Source organism: Mastacembelus armatus, chromosome 9, assembly GCF_900324485.2.
Source record: "Mastacembelus armatus chromosome 9, fMasArm1.2, whole genome shotgun sequence".
In the NCBI taxonomy this organism is placed as follows: Eukaryota; Metazoa; Chordata; class Actinopteri; order Synbranchiformes; family Mastacembelidae; genus Mastacembelus; species Mastacembelus armatus.
Genome location: NC_046641.1, coordinates 22,472,130 through 22,487,687, shown reverse-complemented (window position 1 = coordinate 22,487,687; position 15,558 = coordinate 22,472,130). Strand labels below are relative to the sequence as shown.

Here is a 15,558-nt window from a genome sequence, read left to right as displayed (position 1 = left end):
GCGATTGTGGCTGGTCCCATTTTGCAGCAGTACCATAAATGAAAGACGTGAGGAGCAGAAATAGTTGTTAGACTGAGGAACCTGATTACATCAGTGTCCATTTGTCGTAAAACATTATGGCAGACTGTATTATCCTGTTGTCTAGTAATGAAACAATAAGACACACAACTACATATGAATAGATATATACACAATTAAAATGTTCGTAGTACAAGATACTGGAACATGGATTTTATACATATATATATATATATAATTGCTGTCATGCACATATGTATATATGCACATGACTGTATATATGCATTGTGTGGTCACACATTACACAGTGGCATACTTGAACAACGCTACTTCATTGCACTTTGCAGAGGCCTTTGGTTCATGACGGTTTAGAGGCAAAAGGTTCGTTCGCTCTCTGGTGTTTCATGGCCTTTTTTTTTAAGAAATTAGATTCAGATTGTTGGAGACAGAAGCTGGAAGGTTTGAGGGTTTCTCCATCTCTGTTGGACTGTGTAGCGTATTTAGCAGCTGCCTGTTAGATACTTGCAGATAATTTGGTTCTGGTTTTATCTAAATTGCATCGCCAAATCCTGCTTTTCCTCTCTGTTTTTGCTTGATTTTCAGTCCCTTCTGGAGAGGAAAGTGTAGTTTCTGCTGTCCCACCATTTCCATTGTCTGTGATTTGCCTCTGAGCTGTATGAATCTTGTGCCTCTTCAAAACATGACATCCTCCCCGTTTTCTTTCCGTTGTGCAGTGCATAACTCCAAAAACCTTCCTGTGAACCGACGTGTCTTCCCCCCCTTCTGGTTCTGAGTGGCCCTCAAAGTAACGTTCTTCACCAAAATCCTCATAGAGCTCTGCCCTGTTTTTTTGGACAACAGAGACTTGTTATACATACACACGTATATTTTCTACGGTAAGATTTAGAGGTGCAAAAAACAGATGGATATTCAGTATATAATGTCTGAGAGGGAAAAGCATAGGTAGAGGATGCCCAGGGCTTGTTTGGCTTTTTATTGGAAGTATAAAAAGACGACAGCAGGAGGTCGAGGTGGGGCAGGGTGGGATGGGAGAGATTTAAAAATCAGCAGTGATTGATTACTTTGCCGGCAAGGTCAGTCAGATCACGACCTTTTATCCTAAAAACGATGACAATGCAAATCCTTACTAGTTAGCAGTGATACCTACTTGAACATATAAAGATAAACAGCTGAGATATTGGCCCGTGTTACAGTTTTTGTACATAAAGCAACATATTTAAGGTTTTATACGTATTTCTACTGGGTTAGTTCTTTTACTTCCCCAACTTGAAGCACTTTTGTTCACTGTACCTCTGGTTGTGTGTGTCTGTGTGTGTGTGTGTATGTAAGTGTGTGTGCATGCATGTGTTAGCCCACATGCATGCCTGCACACGAAAGTGAATGTTTAATTTCTTTTCCTCAAACAGTTTTTCTTTTTTTTCCCCCTGTTTTTAGTTTGAAAGTGTTTTTGTTTTTTTCTTTTCTTTCTCAGCTGTTTGGTTTCACTGTCTCTCCTGGTGATCTGTGAGGTCGAGAGCCAGCTTAGTTTGTTTGGAAGTGATTTATCCCTGTTTTGTTTTGTTTGTTCTGTTAGCTTGTTTATTTAGCTTATGTGGTGAGAGCCCGTTAGAGGGCCAGTGTTTAGGTCTCTGCTGAGCCATGTAGATGTTGAGGGTGAGCTGGAATCTCCCACCATGTCGCAGGGAGAGCCTTTACCACAACCCTTTCACCATCACAGTCTGTATAGAGGGCTTCAGGTGATGAAATGCACCCTCTGGCAGCCATATTGAAGGTCCTTAGCTTTTGGCAGCGCTGACTGTGAATACCTGATTGTATTTTTTTTTTTTTTTTTTTGTGCTGGTTTTGACAGAAAATTCTCTGTTACTTCTCTGATCTGTTTTATTTTGATTGAATCCATGTTAGCTTGTTAGCTACTTGGCCTTGGTGGCTTCATCCCACTTCTGGTGCTGCACCCTTTGAGGTTTGCATTTGAAGACAGGTCAAACCAAGCCTTGAGCTGGTTTGCAGCCTTCTTTTATATTGTCTAGTCCACTGCACAGCCATGATTGAAAGAGCAACTGAACTTGTTTTTGTGGCTCACCTGGCTGCAGTGATGCAGAAGTGTACGTCAGGGTGTGTCGGTGCACTGTGACCTCACTGTTGGGAGTGTTTACAGGCACAACCTAAAACATTATGACCTACAACCAGCAGCGATGCTGAAGCTGGTCCCAGTGCAACTTATTTTCAACCAGAGAGCAATGAAACAAAACACTTGGTGTTAAGTTTCTCTTCAGTGGTGCATTCAGGTGCTTTTCATCAGTCCGTAAACTACAGCACTATCTCACTGATACATGTGTATCTCTGTGGTTATCAGTGCTGCTAAAGCAAAGATTGTGTTAGAACTAACAAAAAAATAGAACAGCTACTGCATAATGAGATTATTTTCAGCTGAAAGCTATTGCAATTGAATGCACCATTGGGGAAAGTACCCTGAGGCTCAGTGTTGCCTTCAGGTCCTCTACAGGACACACTTCGAAGGGCTGCATTCTTCAGATGTTGCAGCTCCTGAACTGGGATGAAGTTTAAAAAAAAACAAAAAAAACCTGGTGAACTTTTCTTAAACACGGAGCGCTAGGAGCTCAGCACTTGCAGCTAAAAGAATCGTTATTGTCTGCTTAAATCGTTACTAAATGGATCGACGACTTTCTTAACTACTACACGCACACAGCCAGTTTCTCCAAAGGATCTCAAAGATGGCACCAGCAGGGGTTGCTGGGAGATTTGTGACCCAGCTGCAGAGCCTCTATACTCTCCCTTCGATCAGTCAGTCAAGAGTCGAACCAACAAAAAGCAGTTGCCAGTGTCACTGCCGGTGTGTACCAAATAAGACCCAGGCTCTATCGAATGCATCAGTGTCATGTGTCAGTGGGCAGGGAGGAAGCCAGGGGTCGTTTCAGTGTCTCCTGGAGATTCAACTGCGAAACCAAAATTACAGAGGAGAAAATCCTGTCACCTATGACATTGTCTTTCTGTAGAATGTTTTGATTCTCTGAATTTCACAGCATCAGAGCAGCCTGGATGAAAAATGTAGATATTTGCTGCTGAAAACTGTTCACTTTTTATTGTTATTTTGTTTTATTGTGACACTGGCTTCCTACTTTTTGTGGTGTGTTCAAATCGAAGCTGAAAGGCAGGATGGGTATCCACAGGAAAAGGCTGCACAAGTTCTTTTCTTAGGACTGTTAAACTTACAGTTTAAGGTCGGAAGCATGTTGTATTTATAATGGCTATATGTCGTGCCTGTTTTATTATTTTTTTTCCGAAATTTAAAAACAAAAATATATGCTTTTTATTTGACTTCATTGCTTTGCATTCTGTCTTAGTAAAGCCATGTCACATGTCTGTTTTCACTCTAATGTAAACTATCTGATATCACAATAAATTTTCAATGGCATTAAGTTGTGGATTGAGTTACGTCATTTTTAAGATGTTTGCAGCGTCGGGCTGCAAATAATATTTTTCATTGTTCATTAATCTTGTAACTAATTTTTCAGTTAATTGACTTAATTTTCTCTGTGAAATGTTTGAAAGTAGGAAAAAGGAAAATGAGTTTTCATTAGAGTGCAGTTACAAATTCACTGTTTTAAATACAAATTATTATTTTAAAAAAGGTTTTGGAATTTCCGCTCAGAAAAGTAAACAAATAAATTACTAATCTAATAAAACAGCTGGAAATTAATTTTCTTTTGGTTGACTAATCCTGTTATCTCTGTGGCCCAGCTCAAATATTATATATAGATTTAAAAGCATCCTTACAGGGAGCGATAGCTGAGTGGGTCCAGCAGGTGCATGATGTTGGTTGTTTGAGTCCAGCTGTTGGCATCTGTTTCTGGTCCCCCCCAGCGAGTACCTGAAGAAAACTCATGTAGACCCAGAGAGAACAAACAAACTCCACATCAGGACCCAGGGTCAAAACGGATTTGAACCCTGAACCTTTTTGCCGTGAGGCAACAGTATCAACCACCATTCCAACCTAAAGTTTCTCATTTAGTTCCTGTTTCAAATTGTCATAGATGTGAATGGTCAGTGAATAAAACACAGTACATGTGTTGTAGCTATTGCATTTTGTTTGGTAACTTGCATATACAGAGAATTTAGTTTTGTGAAGGTCAGTTACTGCTGCAGTTCACAAGCAAAATGTGGGTTTTATCACAACATTTCACTTGATGTACATTTATCTACACTAATAATTGGCCGCTAGTTGCATATTTTACACACTAAAACTAATAAAATATGCAGAAATTCATGAGAACATCACACATAACTAATACAAAAGAACATCAGCATGATACTGATTAAAAAAACAGGAACACACGTCTAAAGTAAAAGGGAACTTGTCTGCAGCGGGCGTGAAGAAGTGATGAAATGAATTTGGACGTTTAACCACAGCTGAGGCTGAATGTCTGATTAGACGGTTCAGGCCTGGTAGAAAATATGTCACAAAACGTTCCTTAAATGTAAAACAATTACTGAAGCGTGAAATTCACTGGTCGCCCTGCTGATGTGGGAGTCTCAGGCAGAACGTGGAGAGAGTTTCAGCCTGGCAAACTTTCAGGTAATTAGTTTAAAACTGAGGGAGCTGCAGACTTTTGCAGTGACGCCTTTTTTTTTGAAGACTGACCCTGAAGTCAACTTCACCGTGCTTCTTCGACTGCAGCCAGACTTCCCCCTCACTCAGGGTATGACTGTTGTTTTTGATCAGCGTCAAAAACTATGATACGACGCCAATGATTTTATATTCGAAAATATAAACTAGGGATTTGGATCATTTAAAAAAACATTGATCTTGGTGCCAATAACATACTAGAGGTTTGATTCACTTAGTTTAAATGCGTGAACGTCTGTGCAATAATAACATAAAATATCATGATGGTATGTTAATGGTAACAAACGTCATCAATTCACACTTTTACTACAAAAATCTAAAATAAAACAAGCTGCCTCTATAACAGTGACTGGCCACAAACGAGCTTTTCATGATGCAATGATTTTCTGGGAAAAACACAAAACGTCTGCTCGTTAGTCTTCCAGGCTGTTTGCCAGTTTCTAGTTTGGTTTTTTGTTTTTTGCATGTGTTGATTTGGACAAACCATCGTTTTTATCTCGTCGCTAGAATTCGCTTTTTGTTGAGCCTCATTATTAACAACCAACTGTCCAATTACTTTTGAACCAATCTGAGCACTCCCACACTGTTCTTACAATATTGTAGGTCTGCTCGAATTATAGCTGAGGTTTGGCACCTTAATGCATATTAATATATATATATATATATATATATATATATATATATAACCTGCATAACAATAAATGTGCAGCCTCAGACAAACAACCAAAGTCCTTTCTACAAAGGTTGGTCTGAAACTCCTGGATGCACAGCCCATTTTATTCCCATCCCAAGGTTTAACTTTGGTTTGATCGAATATATTCATACAGTGTCCTGCTGTAAACTGTTTTGTAGTCCGCTTTCTTTCATCGTGTGTATACAACGAACAAAAACATAAGGCTGAACAAATATTTTTGTCCTACCTCATACCTGCGAATGTGAAGGCTGGAGGTGAAGACTGAATCTCACTGATTTCTTGGCACCTTCTCTCTGCAGCTTCTGTAGGTTTAGAGAAAAGTTAAATATGAATTTATCTGTGATGAGAAAAACTGTGTGAGGAACAAAACAAAATGTTTGCCCTTAGGGGTTAAACTAGTTCACACATCAACCACAGAATACATCAAAACAGAAATAAAACTGCAAATGATAATATTTCATTAGCTTGTGCAAAAGTGGAGTTTTCCACAAAGAAGCCCTAAACACCTCTAACTCCGTATATTTACTTTATTTTCAGATTAGTTTCTAAATCCTCTTGTTCACATTTACCTGGTGGTTTCTTCTGTTCCTGCAGCTGGTCCTCCTTCCACCCTCAGTGTGTAGCTGCTGCAACAGGTGACCAGCCTGAGCTCACTGGAAGAAAGAAACGTGCCACACTGAACCTGAGCTCATACACAGAAACACAGAAACATCACTACTCTGATCCCAGGACGCTATAACACAATGTGTCTCCTCTTGGCTTTACATCAGAAGCAGATTTTAGTGTGTGATGGGCAGAGAAAACTGATTTCCCAATTATTACTTAGTCCTTGCACATCAGAAACTTGGTTCTTTTACAGCAGGAGGAAGCTTTTACCACTGAAACTTTTTTTTTTTTTTTTACACTGCCCATCCTTGTGATACAAACTAAATAGAAAAAATAGCTCACACTGAATTTACTTTAACAAAGCAATGTTTCAGCCTGATTTTCCAAATAGCTTGTGGCAGAAAACAGCAGCAAATATCTCAAAACCTGGTAAAACAAAGTGTAGACTCTGTAGTGCTTGACGCCACTAAGGGTAAGTGACACAATATGCTGTTTGGTGATTTGGAGGCACTGATCCTTTAAAGGTGCCACTGCAACTAAGCTCTGCAGCTGTTCTCTTGACTGGTTTATGAATTTATGGCTGCTCTGAAGCTGAATGAGCTGCACGCTGTGATGAAACGTCTATTATTGCAAATGCATTGGAGGCTCTGTGCTCACCGGTAACCTCAAAATGAAGCCATTTCACTGAACGATTATGAGACCTGCAGCAGCACAGCTAATTAGACATGAATCACTGGATAAAGTACAGACTGTGTATTTGTTGTATGGAGCAGAGTTGCTATGGCATTAGATGATTTTTCTCTGCACAGTGCTCTTTCTCTCCGTCTCCTAGCCTGCGATGCTGATGCCCACACAGCCTCGTGTTTTGATGTCCTTGAGGTGGCTGGCTTGTCTTCAAGCACAAAGCAACCAGTCAGCCTCTAATTTATCTCGCACTCCCGGCCTGGCTCTTAAAGCTGCAGCATGTAACATATTCTCCTGAACATGATAAACAAACTGCATTTTTAAATTATTTTTTGTCATTTAGAATTCTCAGCTGCAACCCAGCGTGTTCATACAGGACACATACGTCCTGAAACAGCGGGGGTGTTCAATCAGCTGTAATCATTCATGTCAACCAGCAAGACTTAAAGAACAAGGGCAGGAAGCTGCAAGAAAAGAAAGACGAGATCAGCTTAGACAAACCATCATGCAATATGTAGTTGGACACTTGGATATGTGGACAGGAGGAGCTGGGAATCGAACCGCCAACCCTACAGTTAGCAGACATCATGCTACACCCTTGCTACTTCAGCTTCAGATTAAAATGATGGTTTCAAGGCAGACGTCTCATTACGGCTGATTACTCTATAATTATGAGTTAATCAGCCTAATAACAAATCATTGATTCACAGACTAAGTTCTTTTATTGCACAGTGAAAACTCGACTAGTATGAAACCACATGTACAACACTGTAATTTGCTTCTTTGAGACATAATAAAAATCTGTCAGTATTGAATCAGAGGCTGGTTTGTTTCTTCTGAAGTTCCTAACAAGTACAGATGCATAATTCCACTGATTTATGGTGGCAAACTCTTCACACGGAGACGTTTCAGCCTTAATCATTATTTTCACTTCACTGTGGCACAAGCACAAACTGTAGGATGCCAATCCAGAACAATCCCAGCAGGAGATATTTGTGATGATTGTGGCTCTAGAAAACTGAATTTGCAGTTTGCAGAAGGTGCAACTTCTCTGAACATGTACAAATGGTGACATGGGGCTTCGTGCTACTTTTCACTAAAAGTACACTATGGTTTAAAGCTGCTTAAATCAGTAATAGTTTTTAGCATCTTTCAGTGCACAGTTCTGTTTTCACAGCCCACACAGCACTGACACACTCACCAACCTCAATGCTACAAAAACCCATAAAAACCAACTGCACGCTACCTGCCCAGCATTAACCTGCAGACTGATGCAGCTACTGGTGTAGATATTGCAGCATTTTGTAGCTCGCAGACATAAAATAACTACAAACAGATGTGGCCATGCTACATCTTTCAGTTTGGGTGTTGTGCTCTCAGTCAGAGGAGTGTGTGGCTCAAATATCTGTGCTCAGGGGCCTAATGTTCATAATCTTTGGCTGTGCTAAATGGCTGCATCTATTCTGCATGCAGAGGCAAGTCTCCAGAATTGATATTGCATCTTTACCAAAATACTCCTCTCTTCCTGCAGGTTACAGACGGTCGAATGCAGACGTGAGAAACAACACATTCCTCGTGGTGGACGCTTTTATCCAGAGCACCTCATGCTACTTTTAGTGCATACATATTTCAGAGCAGCTGGCCCCAGTGTGAATCAAATCTAAAGCGTTAGTTTGTAGGGACCACATCCAGGCAGCACAGGGACACAGAGTGACGGAGCAGGAATGTCTTTGTTTGTGTTGCGATGAATGCAGATAGCTGGCTCTTGACGTCGGTTTGTTATTCTCATGGTCTCAGGCCTCATGCCTCCTGACCTACTTCACTGTGACGCTCGGTCACACAGTTCAAGCTCTTTCACAGGGTGGCTGATCTTTTTGGGTGGGGTTCACACTGGGAGGGTGTGGTGTCACGGCTCAGGAGTCCACTGTTTTGTTTTGTTTTTTTATCGCTTTCTTTAGTTCAGACTCCATGAGCACAGACAGGTCCTGTGTTCGAGACAGGAAGGAGACAGATAAGAAACAATGTTTTGGTGTGAGGGAAGCATGGTAAGTGAGAGGGAAACTGAGACAGCGAGGAAGGATGAACCTTTCCTTAGTCCACATAATTTCATTTTCTGATCTCTATTACGAGATGATTTCAAAGAAGAGAACTGGCACTGGCTTTACCGTTGCCCAAACATCAGAACTGTTCGGTTGTCAGGACCTTTACACACCAGCAGTTCAAACAAGCACCTTATCAACATTTAGCAGCTACAACCAAACATTTTATATACACTTTATAACAGACTGTATGTAGTTAAAAGCTGACACAAGTGTTTAGACTAATAATTATGACCTGCTGGGGTGTTTGGCCACCTCCCTGACTGAGACCCTTCTTGCCCAGTTATTCATTTTGAAGCGATGGTTCCAGACTTCTTCCATTTCACACCTATTAAGCTCACTGAGCTCCTGGGAACACTCAGAGGGTTAGACATGGTTTTAATACATTTGACCTGATCTATGTCTCATCACAGTTTTATCATAGAGGTCCACAGAGTTCCCTGGTCTTAATGACTTGGTTTTTGTCCGGACACGCACTATGAATTGTAGGACCCTTTATACACAGGTCCTTCCAAACTTTGTCCGGTCACTCAAGTCAAGAAATCTGTTTCCAGTGAAATCTACAACACAATGAAATGTGTAAAAAGGAAAGAGGGCTGGAGAGTTTCTAGAGTTTTTAATACAAAAGTTTTTGTCCTAATGTATTTATGCACTGCAGTATTAATACTTTTACTTAAGTACTACTGCAGGTGATCTCTGGAAGGTTCAAATCCACATTATTCAGTGAAAATGCAAATGATTAATACACAAGTACTTAATTTGACAGCAGATAATTGCTGGTCTCCCATTTTACACCCCCCTCTATGTGTGATATTAGCTCTCTAAAGGATGTGGAGCCAACGACCCCCCTTTGACTTGTTGCTCCTGTCACTTCGTTATCTCCTCTGTCTCTGTTTTTTTTTTCGCCACCATCCATTCCTCCCTCCCACGCTCACTCACCCTCAGCTGGAAGTGGCTGCCCTGGGTTGAAGGCCTCACAGCAGGCGCTCATGACTGGAAGCTTTAATGCTGCTGCTATTTCAAGCCCTCTGATGTCATGTGAAGGAGGGGCCAGGCCTCATCCCCAGAGCGGTGAGTCAGACCCAGTGGGGGGGGGGGCAGGGAGCGAAGAGGAGGAGGAGATTCAGTGAGGAAGACAGCATCAAAACAACAGCGGTACAGTGTTTGTCCTCCTGCTGCCACCTGGGAAAAAGCAAAAGTGTACATGCCAACACAAGTGGTAACCAGTAAGCACATACTGGTGTGACTGGTCTTTTATCACATAGTGGATATACAGTGAATGACCCTCCCTGAGCACAGCTACAGTCATTCTTCCCTAAAATGTTTTCTTTACTCCTATTTTATTATTATGTAATTGGCTTCCTGAACTAGATGTTTAACAGTAGTTTTTCTTCTACAATGATCTAAAACACAGTATTGTCAAATTGTTGTACTTCGATATAAACAGTAAATATCAGCGAAACATCACAACACACTAAAAAAAAAAGAAACACTTCTGGCTTTTATAAACTGTCAATGCCCAAACCTTTCTACGCACATCATCATCTGTACAGACAAAGAGTTTATGTCCATTTTGCAGGCAAGTGGAAATTTAATTTTCAGGTATTTTCTGTCCAACAAAACAAAAATCTTTGGCTTTGCATCACTCTCCAAATAACATTTGGTGTTATCGGTACAGGCAGAGAAACAGACAGAGGAGCTGAAGGAGTCAGAGATGTTGTTTTTCTTCTGTCTCTTGAGTGATGTCATACTCATTCAGTCTCTGCCTACACAAAGTCGTGGTAGTGCTCAGCATCCACTGTCGCCATGGCTACAGCACTGCATCTGCCATACTCTCTCATCCGAACCACCAGGCGTTGACGGGCAGCCATTGGTCGGCGCTCAGACTGAGAGGCGCTTTGTCCAACAACAGAGGAGGTGAGTGATGTCATTGGGAAAGCAGGGCTGGAGCAGAGATGTGTACACAAACGCAGGGTGTCGGAGACGTTCTGCTGACGCACCAACATAACAAGGGAGGCGATCACATTAGCCATTATCTCCTTGAATGAAAGAGGTCAGAGTCTAAAATGTTTTAAAGCTGTCTGGAGCCACTACCAGTCCTCGAATATAACTAACTCTTCAAGACGTGGGGCATGTGTGGGAGGGGTTAGGCACAAAACGAACACACACACAGAACTAGAACTAGTTATCATGCAAACTCAATAATACTCTATGACGTTGTGGGGCACAAAACCAAAACGGTCTGTGAAAAGACACCAACACAGAGTCACATAAACACCTTTCACCACTGTTTAATCTGATACTGATTTGAGTTGGGTAATGCAGGGACAGCTGAAAAACAAGCAGAGCAGTGGCCCTCAAGGACTGGGATCATCCAGCCCTGCTCTATAGGCTCTGTATAACACTATTTTTAATAAAAATATGATTTAATAACTTAAAGCTGCTCAAGTCAGTATTGAATTAAACAATCAAAAGTGTTATACATGACACTAGTGTCTTTTCCCGACCTGCAAAGTGAGCAGCATGTTTGGTGAACACAGCCAAACATATTTTACTACCAAGTCGGTGGAGACCAAACACCGAGCTAAATGGAAAGTGATCGCTGGACTTAACATTCACCAGACCGACCAAATAATGTTGCGCCATAACACAATGTGCCAAGCTTGCATTCTCTAGCATTAGAATAACTTCAAATAATAATTCAATATTCGTAGAGTTTAGAATTTGCTAGTGCCCCCCTTAACTGCAGATATTTAAAGGACTCTTTCCACGAGTATAACACAATGTAAAGTGAAATTCTGGCTCTGGCACCAGATAATATCTCCATTCTTAATCCAACCTACAAATCTCTGATTGGCTCAGTTGTTTTCCCGCTGGGTTGTTAATTAGCACAACACCTGTCACAGTTGAATCACTGAAAAAATTTGAGATATGGCTGGGGGCAAAAGACTGATAATAAAGAGCCATAAAAACCTTTCTATTAAGACCCTGGCTATAACAACGAGACATTTCTTTTTAAATGTTGTATGACAACAGGAGCAACACATCAAATACCATCTGCTGGCTATGTACACAGGTGACGGGCAGCAGTCTCAGCAGCAGTAAGAGTAAGAAAGCGTGAAAAAGGCTTTTTGTGATATGGATGACCCTTTAAAAACTTTGATGTTCTTCTGACTTTGTTTTTCTCCCTGCCTGCTCTATCAGCCCAATTTTCTTGCAGTAAATGCGATCAGCTCGTTTGATCTCCCTGTGTCTGATCTGTGGAAAGGTCTGGTGAATTATCTTCCAAGTAGTCAGAGGCTATTATAGTTCCCCGCAGCACCTTTTACCAAGACAAGCCAGCAAAACATCAAATTTGAAAAAAAAAAAAGAAAAAACCCAAAAAACTCAGCATTGTTGATTCCAGCCCCTGTGTTGTCCTGTGAAAGCAGGCAAATTGCCTGGACCATCCCTTTCACACACAAAGCCAGCAGCTGCTTTGGTTGCTTGGCAACACAGAAGAAGCATCAAGACTGTTTGTTTACAATTTCTGATTTCTACCGAAAGTAAAGCAGCATTCACAAAAGAAAGCACACTGGAATAAACTAGAGAGCAGCTAGAGTTCATTTTCAGAGACAAGCCACTAGCGAGGCTGCTGATGATTCACTCCCATCAGCTCATCCGATCAATGAAATGTGATACGACATGGGAGGACGTGCTCTTTACTGCAGCTCAAGAGCATCAAAATGATTTAGAGACGTCCAGAAAAGCCTCATTATGGAGGCTCAAATTCACAAAAACCTGTTATCTGAAGGAAACCATGACAGCTCTTCAGAAATTCAACCTTAGTCTACATTTGCAACCCAAGCTGGTTACACTTTAAGCACCTTCACATATACATTATCAAATACTGTGGAGTATAAACCAATGAAAAAAAGCACAGATTCATTAACTGACAGATGCAACTGGTGCATAAACGCTAACTGGCTAATACACAGTTTGGAGTAAAAAGTAAAACAGGTCTTGGGAATATAGTCGACATATAAACTGACTTTACCTAAAACGTTGTTAAACAGAGGATGTTTTTAAATTACATGTCACACACAAAGAAACATTAGCCTACGCTTCAAACTGCAAAATGTTATTCTAACAGAATTACAAAGAATGACACTGTATTCTAACCCTGACAAACAGAGATTAGTTATTACTAAACTAATTATTTAGATAATGTCACCCCACCAGTATGTGATGCTAGGAACTAAAAAACTTATTCTGTACTGCATAAATACTACTAATCCTAAAACACACACATTTTTCCCTGAATGCCCATATATTAGTTGTTACTAACAGTCAGGTGTGTAGCTCACAACCAAGTGACAAAGGTTCTTATTGTTATAAACTTACTGAATACCAGAAACATATGTTCTCCAAGTACACATGCACACATCTGTCTTCACCACAGAACTAAGCTCAAGGTGTCATCTGGCCTCATAAAGAGGCTTTTGTTTTGGAGGTGAGGTTACAGCATGTGGTTTCACTTTTATCTCTTTCCTGAAAATCTGTTCTATCACATGAAATAACCGCATATCGTCAGAATGAATAGTTGTCATAGGTCGTAATCAGATCTCTACATGTTATTCGGTTAAAGCTTTAATCCAGACGAGTGTCTTTAAGGGAGATTTTCTGATAGCGGAGAGTTTCTGTGGACTGTGCAACATCATAAATGTTTTAGATGAAAAAGCTGCAGCTCAGATATAGCTCAGATAAACCCTTTGCCCTTGTTGCAGTGCAGAGAGGAACTGAGTGTTGAGAGTCACGGATTACCTCCTTTTCCAGGATGGGTAATTCATTTCCTCGTCTCCAAAGTCACATATGATCTCCATTACTTTCAGAACAGCTTCAGTGAAATGGTTGCTGCATGTAAAATGGAGGGCTGCCCTGCAAAATGAAGACAGACAGCTGATGGTTGTAATTTTAAAGAGGCGAGATATAAAAAGGCCTGAACACTGTTGACAGCAGGTCCCTAAGGGGCCACTAAGACTGAAGGTTGAGTGTTTGTTTGGGTTCTGGGGGGAAAGGCTCTATAAAAGCCCCACGTTCTGGGCCAAACACTCAGCTCGGAAAACTGTTAAAGTCCCTGTTTGGCACAAACTGAGGCACAATCGAAGTGAGAATTTGTTGTTGAATGACTGGCAGTTTAAACTGCTACTCAGCACAACAGTGCAAACAAATGCAGGAAAGAGCACTGAACATTTTTCTGTGATGTAAGAATTAATAAGGTCTAAATTACTACAAGTGATAGCCCTGCATTTTAAAATATAAAGTAGTATTACAAGCAATAAAAAAAGAAGTACTATAGGTGATATGTACTACCAAAACACCCAGTATGCAAAATGGCCCCATTCAGTGTTGTGATCATAATATACATTATTGATCCCTTAAGGTCCCTTACCAGCATTTAAACGTCAACATATAACTCATTTGAACCAGTTATGATGTTGGGTGGGTAAATCTCTAAGATTGCATGTTTCATTAACTGATAATCTCTGTTATAAACATATATATAAAATATCTTTATCTGAAAAGTGGAGTTTATCTCTCTAAAGATAAAAAGATAAAATCAAATATTTCCAGAGGCAAATCGGGTCTTTGTTCATTTCAGACTATTTTACTAAGGCTGAATGTACTAAAGGAGGAGAAGGCGACAGCTGAATGACTCGACACAACATTTACCCACTTTCTTCCCCTACAGTGTCTCAGCTGATTGTCTATTCTCAGAGGTCGACTTCAAAACGAGGCCTGGAAATAAAAAGTGAGAGTTAGAGGGCAGGAGTTATGATGTGCACAGACTTGCATTACAAATTTTATGCACGTACGCTGAGGGATGTCTGGTCAATTTTTATTCAGGTACTGAAGAGGTAGGGTGATGACTTTACTTTTAAGGGACTGTGTCCTCCAAAGGGCCTTTTATATCAGATAAAACTGGATCCAAACAGGACCAGTGATTAGAGGTATCCAATTTAACAGCTGTGTACATGAAACCCATTAACCATTTATTGTCAACACCTGTTTCTACCTATTACAGGTAGTTTGATCTTTATCAAACTAGAACTTGCCTTGAAATCTCTTTCAACACAGATTTTATTGTAAATTAGAGTCAATTGGAAGAGTTGGCGATACTCTTATACCTGTCCATTAAATATAAGGCTACAACCCGCTAGCTTAGCACAAACACAGGTGAGAATAATTAACACTTTACATTGTGTTTAACACCAACAGGTAAAAAGTCCAGAAACCCTGTAGTGCAGCACATTATATAAGTAACTTACTGTCTTAAGTTACTTCTTGCTTGTCACTACCCAGTTTCAAATCACCCACCTGATGCTTGTAAGAACCACAGACCTCAATTATTCATTCAATTAGTGACTTCAGAGTCCCAGAGCCTGCTGGAATTCGTGCTGACTGGACAGCTGCAAAACAAAATACTTTTCCATCACACTGCAGCTCAGTCGAATGTGCAAAGGATAATCATGCAGGTCAGGAACTTTAGTTTTGGAGGTCACCTGTTTAGTTTTCCACCGCTGGTATTTACAGAGCTGCATCTCACTCAGACAGGGGAGACACTGAGGACACTCAAGGGTGTATTCATTCAGGTAAAAGCCCAAAGCTTGGCAACCGCTGCCAAGAGCACAGCTAAATAATGAGGCTCGAGAAGAGCAGCATTAGGGCAATAACCGAGCATTCAATAAATTACAGCTTATGTGACACAAGGGTGCCATCACTGACAGCACCGTCTCACCAGCGCAACCAGG

The 15,558-nt window shown here is 40.7% G+C and overlaps 2 long non-coding RNA genes across 3 annotated transcripts; one reads left to right on the top strand and one right to left on the bottom strand.

The window, feature by feature from the left end:
* Positions 1-169: 169 nt before the first annotated feature.
* On the bottom strand, positions 170-14,433 carry LOC113138881 (uncharacterized). Of its 2 annotated transcripts, XR_004463153.1 has the most exons (5): positions 13,571-14,433; positions 9,707-9,949; positions 5,948-6,031; positions 3,835-5,680; positions 170-860 (listed from the first exon to the last, which is right to left on the bottom strand). It is a non-coding gene; the product is annotated as an uncharacterized LOC113138881 (long non-coding RNA). The 2 variants fall into 2 exon arrangements; XR_004463152.1 differs by lacking the exons at positions 9,707-9,949; positions 13,571-14,433 and having other exon boundaries at positions 5,948-6,089.
* On the top strand, positions 4,499-7,483 carry LOC113138882 (uncharacterized). The gene is made up of 2 exons (XR_003296502.1): positions 4,499-4,633; positions 7,012-7,483. It is a non-coding gene; the product is annotated as an uncharacterized LOC113138882 (long non-coding RNA).
* Positions 14,434-15,558: the final 1,125 nt, after the last annotated feature.